We start from the raw sequence: 12,409 nt of genomic DNA, 5'->3' as shown, positions 1-12,409 counted from the left end.
TTCTTTAACCTTTTCGGACCTGGGTTCACCGTCCATCAAGACGGTCAGAACATTCTGGTACATAAACGGTTAACAAAAGAGGGGCATCTCCACGTCTTCCCACAGGACAGGTGGTTCTTCGCCAGGGGGTCATCCGAGAAAGTACATCAGTATTGATGTTTGACTTGCTGCTTCTGTACTTGATAGTGAAATTGTAATTACCCTAGGGGCAGATGGCATTAACCGTTTCTATTCGTGATGCCAGGGCGTTGTTTATCCTCAATATCGCCTGAAGGTATACCGCTGGATCCTGGGCGAGGCACGGGGGCAATAATGACTCTGACGCCAAGTTACTGACAACGGTAGCTTTAGTGAATGACAGATGGAACAGTCTATAGAGTTCAGCCACGGAGGTGACCAGTGACTTCAGAGACGTTAAAGGGGTACTCTGCCCCTAGAGTACCCCTAGTGCCTACCAGAATTGAACCAGAAGGGAACAAAAGGTAACTAACTCAACATTATAACTACAAAAATAAGTCACTCTTTTTCAGGAAAAAAAAACAACAAATACCAAACATGTACACACTTATTATTTACATCATTGCGATACATTTTCTCTTCTATCCCCCACCGATTTCTCCGGTGGACTCTATATACATCTGTCCATGCCTCCTTTCCTCACCTATGTATTGCTCGCATGCACTGCTCACCATCATAAACCACCCAAAGTCACCTCATTCCATGGTACAGCACAGAAGTCGCTACATCACTTCACCCAGCCATCTGCTCTCCCTCTTCTTTCTTCTGCTTTTAGCTGCTGGGGACATTGCTCCTAACCCTTGCCCACCTTTCACTAATACTTGCTCTACACTACCTGCCTCTTGCGGAACCACTACAAACTTTAACTGCGCTCTCCTAAACTCTCGATCTGTGTGCAATAAGCTCACCCAGATCCATTACTTATTTCTCACTAATTCTCTTAATCTGCTGGCTCTCACAGAAACATGGATACAACCTTTTGACACTGCTTCTCTCGCTGCTTTATCTTATGGTGACCTGCACTTTTCCCATACCCCCAGATCTGACACCAGGCATGGTGGAGGAGTTGGGGTGCTTCTAGCACCACAATGCACTTTTCAAGTCATCCCCCCACTACCCTCACTCACGTTTCCCTCTTTTGAGGTCCACACCCTCAGGCTCTTCCGCCCATTGTCTCTCAGAGTGGCGGTCATCTATCGTCCTCCTGGTTCTCCCCAAATGTTCCTGGATTATTTTGCCACCTGGCTCCCTCACTTTCTTTCCTCAGAAACACCTACACTCATCATGGGTGATTTTAATATCCCCATTGATACCCCCAATCTCCTCTTCTGCCTCTCGGCTTCCATCTCTAACCTCCTCCTATGCCCTTTCACAGCTTACTGACTCTCCCACACACAAGGATGGGAATACACTGGACTTGATCTTCTCTAGACTTTGCTCTGTGTCTAAATTCACCAATTCTCCTTTTGAGCTCTCTAACCACAACCTTCTCTCTTTCTTTATCAGTAACTCCTATCCTCTTCCAGACACTCCAACCTTGTACACGTACAGAAACCTGCATGCCATAAACACCAATCAATTTATAGACATTCTACAATCTTCACTATCACCAATCTCTTCCCTCTCCTGCCCTAATCTAGCAGCCAAACATTACCATGACACCCTCAAGTCTACCCTGGATCAAATGGCACCCCCTAAAACACGAACCTCCCGACACAGACGGCAGCAACCCTGGCACATGCAAACAACCCGCTTTCTCAGGCGATGCTCTAGGTGTGCTGAACGTCTGTGGAGGAAAACTAAGACTTCTTCAGACTATCTGCACTATAAATTCATGCTTAAAGCCTATTACTCTGCTCTTCATCTCGCCAAACAAACATATTTTACCTCCTTCATCTCCTCTCTGTCTAACAACCCAAAAAGCCTTTTTGACACGTTCAACTCTCTCCTTCGGCCTAAAGTACAGACCCCAATCACTGATCTCTGTGCTGAAGACCTGGCCAATTACTTCAAAACTAAAATCGATGACATTCGTGATGAAATCCTCTCCCAGTCCCCTAAAAGTTCTGATCCAATTCCCAGCCACATCTCCTCTTCATCACTCTCAGTTTTTGAGCCTGTAACGGAGGATGAGGTTTCCAGGCTCCTCTCCTCCACCCGCCCCACTACCTGCTCTAGTGACCCCATGCCTTCACACCTCATCCAGTCTCTCTCTCCTGCTATCAGCTGTCACCTAACTAAAATCTTTAACCTCTCCCTCTCTTCTGGGGTCTTTCCCTCCTCCTTCAAACACTCTATCATAACCCCACTAAAAAAAAACATGAAAAAAACATCTCTGGACCCGTCCTGTGCAGCCAACTATCGACCTGTCTCAAATCTCCCCTTTATCTCAAAACTCCTGGAACGCTTGGTCTACTCCCGCCTTATCCGCTATCCCTCCGAGAACTCTCTCCTTGACCCCTTACAGTCTGGTTTCCGCTCCCTTCACTCCACAGAAACGGCCCTAACCAAAGTCACTGACGATCTTCTGACGGCCAAATCAAATGGCAATTTCTCTTTACTGATTCTCTTGGACCTCTCTGCGGCTTTTGACACTGTGGATCACCAGCTCCTCCTCAGTAGTCTCCGCTCCATCGGTCTCAAGGACTCTGCTCTCGCCTTGTTTTCCTCCTATCTCTCTGGCCACTCCTTTAGCGTCTCGTTTTCTGGCTCTACTTCTTCTCCTCTTCCCCTTGCTGTCGGGGTTCCCCAGGGATCAGTCCGGGGTCCTCTACTCTTTCCACTCTACACATCCCCCATTGGAAAAACAATCAGTAGATTTGGTTTCCAGTACCACCTCTATGCTGATGACACCCAACTCTATACCTCTTCCTCCAACATCACCCCTGCACTCCTACAGAATACCAGTGACTGTCTCTCTGCTGTCTCAGACATCTTGTCCTCTTTATATCTGAAACTAAATCTTTTTCGAAAACAGAACTTCTTGTTTTTTCTCCATCAACTGATACTGTACCTAATCCTGACATTTCCATCTCGGTATGTGGGACTACCATAACTCCCAGGCAGCAGGCTCGCTGTCTTGGAGTTATACTTGACTCTGAGCTTTCTTTTACTCCCCATATTCAGTCCCTTTCACGTTCTTGTCACCTGCATCTCAAAAACATTTCCAGAATCCGCCCGTTTCTCACTACTGAAACTGATAAAACTCTCATTATTGCTTTGATTCACTCCCGCCTCGACTACTGTAACTCTTTACTAATAGGCCTTCCTTTCTCCAAACTCTCTCCTCTCCAGTCCATCCTTAATGCCGCAGCCAGACTCATCTTCCTCTCCAGCCGCTACACCGATGCCTCCTCCCTGTGCCAGTCACTACACTGGTTACCAATTCAGTCCAGAATACAGTACAAAATCCTCAGTCTCACACACAAAGCTCTCCACAATGCTGCACCTCCCTACATCTCCTCTCTTATCTCTGTCTACCATCCTACACGTTCTCTACGATCTGCTAATGATCTCACACTACCATCTTCTATAATCCGAACTTCTCACTCCCGTCTCCAAGACTTCACTCGTGCTGCACCGATTCTCTGGAATGCTATCCCTCAATCCCTCAGACTCAACAACAACATCCATAGTTTCAAACGTGGCCTGAAAACACATCTCTTAAGACAGGCCTATAACATTCTCTAATAGGCCTCAACATATCCTCAACATATGTAGAAGAAGAACAAGTGGCACTGCCAGTAACCACAGGGTCTAAAAACAAAGGCTACACATCGGAGGTTTACAACAGATAGGTACTTGCACAAGGGGTCCCATCGGCGGTGCTAGGTGAAACAGAACTAAATCAGTAAAAGAGCAAACAGAGAACAAAATCACACCTACACTCACCGCAAGGGTACCGTAATTCCAGCCTCACTCAAACGGTGCCTTCAATCCACGATCGGGCATATCAGAAGTGGAGCGCTCAGAGAAGGCGACTGCCTGCGGTTTCACGCAATTACTATGCGCTTTATCCGGCCTCATTCGCGTCATCGCGCTGTGCAACCTAAAATAGTGCACCTGCTCAACATATCCCCACACCTCTTGTTTGAATAGTTATTGTGTAATATTATGTCTGATACTTGTCTTTGTTTGTACCCCATAATTGTAAGCGCTGCGGAATCTGTAGGCGCTATATAAATAAATTATTATTATTGTAATTGGCCAGTCTTGAAGCCCATCGCTGCTCAATGGCACCCAACTTGGCAGTGTTCCGGTGGGCCATTTGATTATTATTCATGTAGACAGTAAATGGCGTGGCAGCCAAATAGTCCTTGAACTTTTCAGTCACGACCCATCAGGGCAAAATGTCAAAATGTCCTTTGTCCCACAGTTGAGGTACAACTGGGCTACTGGGGTGCATTTGGGTAATACAGTAGCAGCATCAGACAGGTTGACTAACTGCACCGGGACTATCCCTTTGGTGACAGTGACAAGCCTTCTCGGATGATCTTCTAGTTGCATAGGTTCCAGCAGGGCCTGATAGTCCCGATTTTTGACTCTGGGACGTGTACGACACCAGATGATAGTCTCTGTGTTGGGTTGTAAGGTCACCGACCTGATATCTTGAACTCGTACTCGGCAGATTTCACCTTGCTTGTTGGCAAACTTCTGCTCCACCTGTAGAACTTTCAAGTGGTGCTGCGCAGCCAGCTGGCCTAAAGGGACATATGGGGAAGAGAGGCATACAAGGCATCTAACACTTCAGTGAAACCATTCTTCATAATGTTCATCTCCAGCATAAACTCAGCAGACCCCTTATCTGTCACATTAGTAACAATCCCTCCCTGCCCGGTAAGCACATGCTCTCCCAACTAAATGGTTGGCTCCCAGTATCCATGTCTGGGGACTGGTTGCCCATTTCCTGCCACTACTCTGAAGTTAACATCATCAGGCTCACACAATAAACTAGCATCCCAATGCTGATAGAAAACACTTTTAAGTATAGTAGACACTTGTAGAATGAAGTCTCGGCACTCACGTATCTCTGCAAAAACTTTCGTGTTTATTCACACATCTTCAATATAGCGACACACATGACGCATTTTGGCCACAAGACGTTATCAACCGTTCCGGTAGGCTGCTTAGTTAATCCTGACTCTATACGGGTGTCAACTGACACTAAACCTGGAAACACAAAATGGACACTTAGTGTCCCAATACATATTACAAAACAAAAACAAAGACAAAAAGGAATGTGCAAACCTATATCTTACTTTGACTGTAATATTTGCTTGTTTATTCTCTACATTGTATCTAAAACAAAGGAATGTATTCATGTTAGTATAAAATACATATTATATACAATATTAGATATCAGTGGAAAAGGAGGGCAGTATTGACTTATTACAGCAGTTGTGTTAGTTCATAGTCACGATTCAAACCCGTGGGTTCTACTGTATCCAATTTGTGGATCCGGTAGGCTTCCCGTTTCAGAAGCAATTTTTTCAAATTACCTCCTCTCCTTGGTAGTTCCAATCACCTGAAATTTTAGTTGGGCAATATTATGTCCTGCTTTTTCAAAGTGGTGGGGGATCAGGTACAGTAAATTTTTACATTGAATACTCGATGTATGCCTATTTATGCGGTCTCCTAGACGCTGGGTAGTCTCCCCAATGTATAGGAGACTGCACAGACATTTAATTATGTAAATAACATTCCTAGAGTCACAAGTAGAAAAGTGTCTGATCCTGATTTCTTCCCCTGCATGTGGATGTTGTAAAATGTGCCCTCGTGTCACATTGATGCACTGTGCACAATGTACATACGGAAATGTTCCATTTTTCTTACTCTTCAGTGTCATTTGTCGCAATGTACTGTGAGCAGACCCAACATCCGCACGGACAAGCTTGTCCCATAGATTGGGTGCTCGTTTATTGCAAACAAGTGGTGCTGACTTAAATTCTGCAATTGCTCGATATGATTTATTTAACAAGTATCAATGTCTCCTCACAATGTTATCCACCTTTTAGGACAATGGATGATAATTCCTCATGAACGGGATCCGAGGATCTTGTGATGTATAGTCTCTGGCCCTTGGAGTTTTAGCTGCCTCCAAGACTGATGTAGGATAGCCATATTCGTGGAATTTATCATCTAGTTCTTTCAGCCTCAATTCTCTGACCTTTGGAGTCAGAGACAATTCTTTCTATCCGTTGTCTCTGTGCCCATGGGATCGAGAATTTCACTTACCTGGGGTGGGAACTAGTGAAGTGCAGTAGGCTGTTGCGATCAGTGTTTTTTCTATACAAATCAGTCATCAGACCACCCTTGTGATCCTTCAACACCTTTGTATCCAAGAAACTGATCTGATGTTGGTTGCAGACCATTGTAAATTTCAGTTCCCGTCTTACGGAATTGAGTTGATTCAGGAACTCTTGTAACTTATACTGTGGCCCCTCCCAAACGCAAAATATGTTGTCTATGAACCTTTTCCAGGTTCTCACATATGTGAGAACCTGGAAAAGGTTCATAGACGACATATTTTGCATCCGGAATAGTCTTGCGATCAGTCTTGCGGGCACTAACGGGTTAATACTGACAGCTACTGACACCGGAGACTTAATACTGACAATCATTAGTGTTTGCAGAGTCTGCGCTGCAGTGGGTGCTTGACAGATAACAGCAGAGACGAGCGCAGCAGCCGGAGCTTCCAATATGGCTGCGCCCTGGGAACTTCCAGTTTTGGTTCGGTAGGCAAAATCTTCCCCTGTGCAACACAGGGCGGCTCTTTAGTTATTCCTCACTGTACTGAAGAGGCGTCACCGCTGGGGACTGACGGGGAGGAGCTGTGACAGCTCACTCGTGCGGGAAACACTGTACCAGGTTAACCCTTTCAGGTACCGACTCACTACAGTTCACAATGGCAAATAACAGTCCTTTCTTCACCTCCCCTTCTATTTCACAAGCGCCTCGGGTAAAACACTTTTCACTGACAAAGTCCCATACACTTTCTGTCACAAATTTTATTCGCATTGGCTGCACTGGACCGCAGCAAAGACTAAAGAGCTGAGCTCCAAGAGAGCGAAGAGACTCTTCCCATAGGTCACCCTTAGGTCACATGTTCACTGCTACCTCACTGGTTTACACTCACATGACAACTCACATGACAACTGATGATCACTTGTTTTTGGATACCGGAACCACACGAACGGTATCTCTGCTATTCCAATGGCTAGTTAGTGAAAGGAGAGTCCACAAACAGTTATGATTTAATGGAGGCTTTACTGAGTTAAGACAGATGGAATTATCTTCACAGCTAGGCCAGAATCCCAGAGAGGTGGCCAGGAACCCAGAGGGACCTCGCAGCTTGCTGGGACCAATTAGACTTGTGGTAGACTTTAGAGATGTGACTTCAGGCTTGACTATAGGCTGGACTTGACTATTTGTAGTGACAGCAGACATAGACTCGGACTTACTGGAATGACTGTAGCTTTGTCACTAGCACTGAGTCACTAGCACTGAGATCTCTGGTGTTTGCTGTTCCTCAGCACGGAGCATAAGAGGGTGAATTCTAATAGCCGCCCCTTTATATAGTGTGGCGCTGGACTAAAGCTCATTGGTCAAGCTGTGGGTCATAGGTTAAGCTGGTGCTCTCTGGATAACATCACGTGACAACATAACATAACATGTGACACTCCACAGGTCCTTCAGACCTCTCAGGTCCTTTAGACTAGCTATACATTAATGTACTGACTATAATCCTATGACAACAAATGATACTTATACTAACAGCAGGGGAGACACTGCAGGAGAGCACCCAGGTCACTGAGGGACTCAACCTGACAGGGCATAAGTGTAGTGCAGGACCATGTCCTGTACTGGGACATTACAAACCCCCCTTCTTAAAGGAGTACTCCGGTGGAAAACTTTATTTTTTTTAAACTGGTGCCAGAAAGTTAAACAGATTTGTAAATTACTTCTATTAAAAAATCTTAATCCTTTTAGTACTTTTTAGCAGATGTATGCTACAGAGGAAATTCTTTACTTTTTGAATTTCTTTTTTGTGTTCTCCACAGTGCTCTCTGCTGACACCTCTGTCCTTGTCAGGAACTGTCCAGAGTAGCATAGGTTTGCAATGGGGATTTTCTCCTGCTCTTGACCGTTCCTGATACGGGCATCAGGTGTCAGCAGCGAGCAATGTGAACAACACAAAAAAGAAATTAAAAAAATAAAGATTTTCCTCTGTAGCAAACAGCTGCTAAAAAGTACTGAGAGGATTGAGATTTTTTAATAGAAGTAATTTCCAAATCTGTTTAACTTTCTGGCACCAGTTCATAACATTTTTCATAACATTTTTGCAGCTACTCGCTGCATCCCGCAGCGCCCGGTAAGATGGTGGCTATCACTGATAGCCAGCCATCTTACCATGCGACCACGGGGGGTTTCATCCCCCCCCCCAGCGATCGCTGCTATCAGCTAGTCAATTCTGACTAGCTGATAGCAGCGTTTCGCTATGAGAATACTTAGCAGCGCAGTGTGTGAGTCCCGATCACGGGGATCGGGACACGCACCGCTCTGCTAAGTGTCCCTTACCCATCCCCTGGCGTCACTTACCCGGCCATGCGGTGTCCCGAGCGGTCCCAGAGCGAGCGGCGTCCTCCAGGTGGTCTCGGCGGTGGTGCGTCCCCGGTGGGTGAGTTTGCAGCAGCAGGGCGGCATCTTCATTGGCAGCAGTGAGATCGCCGTAAAGCGATCTCACCGCTGCCTCTGGGAGTTTCAAAACTGCAACTCCCAGCATGCCCAGACAGCCTTTGGCTTTCTGGGCATGCTGGGAGTTGTAGTTTTGCAACATCTGGAGGTCCACAGTTTGGAGACCACTGTATAATGGTCTCCAATCTGTGCTCTTCTAGATGTTGCAAAACTACAAATCTCAGCATGCTCAGTCTGTACAGGCATGCTGGGAGTTGTAGTTCTGTAACATCTGGAAGAGCACAGATTGGAGACCATTATACAGTGGTCTCCAAACTGTGAACCTCCAGATGTTGCAAAACTACAACTCCCAGCATACCAGACTGCCCAAGCATGCTGGAAGTTGTAGTTCGGCAACATCTGATCCTTCAGATATTGCCAAACTACAACTTACAGCATGCTTGGGCAGTCTGGGCATGCTGGGAGTTGTAGTTTTACAACAGCTGGAGGCACACTGGTTTGGAAACACTAAGTTAAGTAATAAACTTTCAAGTGTTTTGCAACCAGTGTGCCTTCAGCTGTTAGATAACTACAACCCCCAGCATGCACGGACAGCCAAAGGGCATGCTGGGAGTTGTAGCAGTATGCCTCTAGCAGCATGCCCTTCTGCTGTAACTGCATGCTGAGATTTGTAGTTTTTGCAACAGCTGAAGGCACACTGGTTGCGAAACACCTGTTTGTTATCTAACTCCGTGTTTTGCAACCAGTGTGCCTCCAGCTGTTGCAAAACTACAACTCCCAGCATGCACCGACAGTCAAAGGGCATGCTCGGAGTTGTAGTTTTGCAACAGCTGGATGTTTGCCCCCCCCCCCTCCCCCCAATGTGAATGTACAGGGTACACTCACATGGGCGGAGGTTTACAGTGAGTGCTGCAGCTCAAACTCCCAGCGGCAAACTTGCTGTGAACCTCTGCCCGTGTAACTGTACCCTAAAAACACTACACAACACTTACACTAACCTAAAATAAAAAGTAAAAAACACTACATATACACATACCCCTACACAGACCCCTCCCCTCCCCAATAAAAATGAAAAACGTCTGGTACGCTACTGTTTCCAAAACGGAGCCTCCAGCTGTTGCAAAACAACAATTCCCAGTATTGCCGGACAGCCATTGACTGTCCAGGCATGCTGGGAGTTTTGCTAAAGCTGGAGACACCCTGTTTGGGAATCACTGGCATAGAATACCCCTATGTCCACCCCTATGCAAATCCCTAATTTAGGCCTCAAATGCGCATGGCGCTCTCTCACTTTGGAGCCCTGTCGCACTTCAGGGCAACAGTTTTGGGGCACATATGGGGTATCTCCGTACTCGGGAGAAATTGCCTGAAATTTACAAATTTTGGGGGGCTTTTTCTTCTTTAACCCCTATGAAAAGGTGAAGTTGGGGTCTATACCAGCATGTTAGTGTATAAAAATAAAAAATTTTACACTGACATGCTGGTGTTGCCGCATACTTTTCATTTTCACAAGAGGTAAAAGGGAAAAAAGACCCTCAAAATTTGTAATGCAATTTCTCCCGACTACGGAGATACCCCATATGTGGGCGCAAAGTGCTCTGGGGGCGCACAACAAAGCTCAGAAGGGAGAGTGCACCATGTACATTTGAGGTGATTTGCACAGGGGTGGCTGATTGTTACAGCAGTTCTGACATTAACGCAAAACAATAAATTTTTCATTTGCACAGTCCACTGTTTCAAATATCTGTCAAACGCCAGTGGGGTGTAAATGCTCACTGTACCCCTTATTAAATTCTATGAGGGGTGTAGTTTCCAAAATGGGGTCACATGTGGGGGGGGGGTCCACTGTTCTGGCACCATAGGGGCTTCCTAAATGGGACATGCCCCCCAAAAACCCTTTCAGAAAAACTCACTCTCCAAAATCCCATTGCCGCTCCTTCTCTTCTGAGCCCTCTACTGTGCCCGCCGAACACTTTACATACACATATGAGGTGTTTACTTACTTGAGAGAAATTGGGTTACAAATTTTAGGGTGATTTCTCTCCTTTTACCCCTTGTAAAAATTCAAAAATTGGGTCTACAAAAATGAAGATTTTGAATTTTCTCCTTCACTTTGCTGCTATTCCTGTGAAACACCTAAAGGGTTAAAACACTTACTGAATGTAATTTTGAATACTTTCAGGGGTGCAGTTTTTATAATGGTGTCATTTATGGGGTATTTCTAATATGAAGACCCTTAAAATCCACTTCCAACCTGAACTGGTCCCTGAAAAAGTAAGATTTTGAAAATCTTGAGAAAAATTGGAATATTGCTGCGGAACTTTGAAGCCCTCTGATGTCTTCCAAAAGAAAAAACACGTCAATTTTTTGATGCAAACATAAAGTAGACATATTATATATGTGAAACAATATGTAATTTATTTGGAATATCCATTTTCCTTACAAGCAGAGAGTTTCAAAGTTGGAAAAATGCAATTTTTTCAAAATTTTCATGAAATTTTTAGATTTTTTACCAAGAAAGGATGCAAATATCAGTGAAATTTTACCAATAACATAAAGTAGAATATGTCACGAAAAAACAATCTTGGAATCAGAATGATAAGTAAAAGCATCCCAGAGTTATTAATGTTTAAAGTAACAGTAGTCAGATGTTCAAAAAATGCCCAAGTCCTGAAGGTGAAAATGGGCTGGGTCATGAAGGGGTTAACATTAGTCGCCCTCGACACAGGTTCTGTCAGAGTTGAGGGTCGAGGTGGCCCTGGGGCTTTTCTGCACAAACGTCCATTCCAAGCTAGTAAAATTTCTTTGGTAAAACTTATAAGAGTCTCTGTATCGATTGTCCATACATGCTCTGACTTGTGTAGAACAGGATTAGTACTGAACTTTACTTTAAGAACCTTTATCTATGCATTTGATGACTGACTATGCATAATAACGAGCTATGCACAACATGACATTTTGACTATGCATGATAATTGACTATACATAACACTTTTGACTATGCATATAACATAACACTTATGACTAGACTTATGACTATACATATTAGACATTTTATACATGACTAGACATTTGCGGATTGGGTTGCCTGAGGCTCTCTGCCCAATGCCTTAGCTACTGGAGTCCCTTGGCATTTAAAACACATCTCCCCAGAACTCTATATTAAGTTTATTCTAGACATTTTTATGCTAGATAACTGACACAGATAACATTTTGACATTTCTGTTACCTTGTATTGACTACGTGCATTACTTTAGTCTCAGGAGTACTTTCTGGCCAGGAAAGTATCCTGCGCATGAACATAATAACATGTGACATTAGAAACATTTGACATATGACATTGAGTAGACTGTGACATTTTGAGTGCTACAGTACTACTGTATGTGACTGAGGTATACACTACTTATGTGTAGTTTTTATGTGTACATTACGTGTACTGGGTAATGTGTACATTAGTCTTTGTATCTGGAGGGTATCTGCCCTTGCAAGGACTGTTGGGACATACGCAGCACCATCTCTTGGGACTCAGGAACAGCAACTTCTTCAGGAGCTCTTGACTCAGCTGGACTTACGACAGGTTCCCCCCTTTCAGCAGCCGAAGTAGGTTGTAACTCTGGACTAACAGGACTTGCACTCGGACGTTCGATCATGGGGGAGGCAGGTGGTCTGGAGACTGGAGTATATTCTTGCACCAACG

The sequence above is a fragment of the Hyla sarda genome, chromosome 2, assembly GCF_029499605.1.
Source record: "Hyla sarda isolate aHylSar1 chromosome 2, aHylSar1.hap1, whole genome shotgun sequence".
Taxonomy (NCBI): domain Eukaryota; kingdom Metazoa; phylum Chordata; class Amphibia; order Anura; family Hylidae; genus Hyla; species Hyla sarda.
This window is presented reverse-complemented; position numbering follows the sequence as displayed.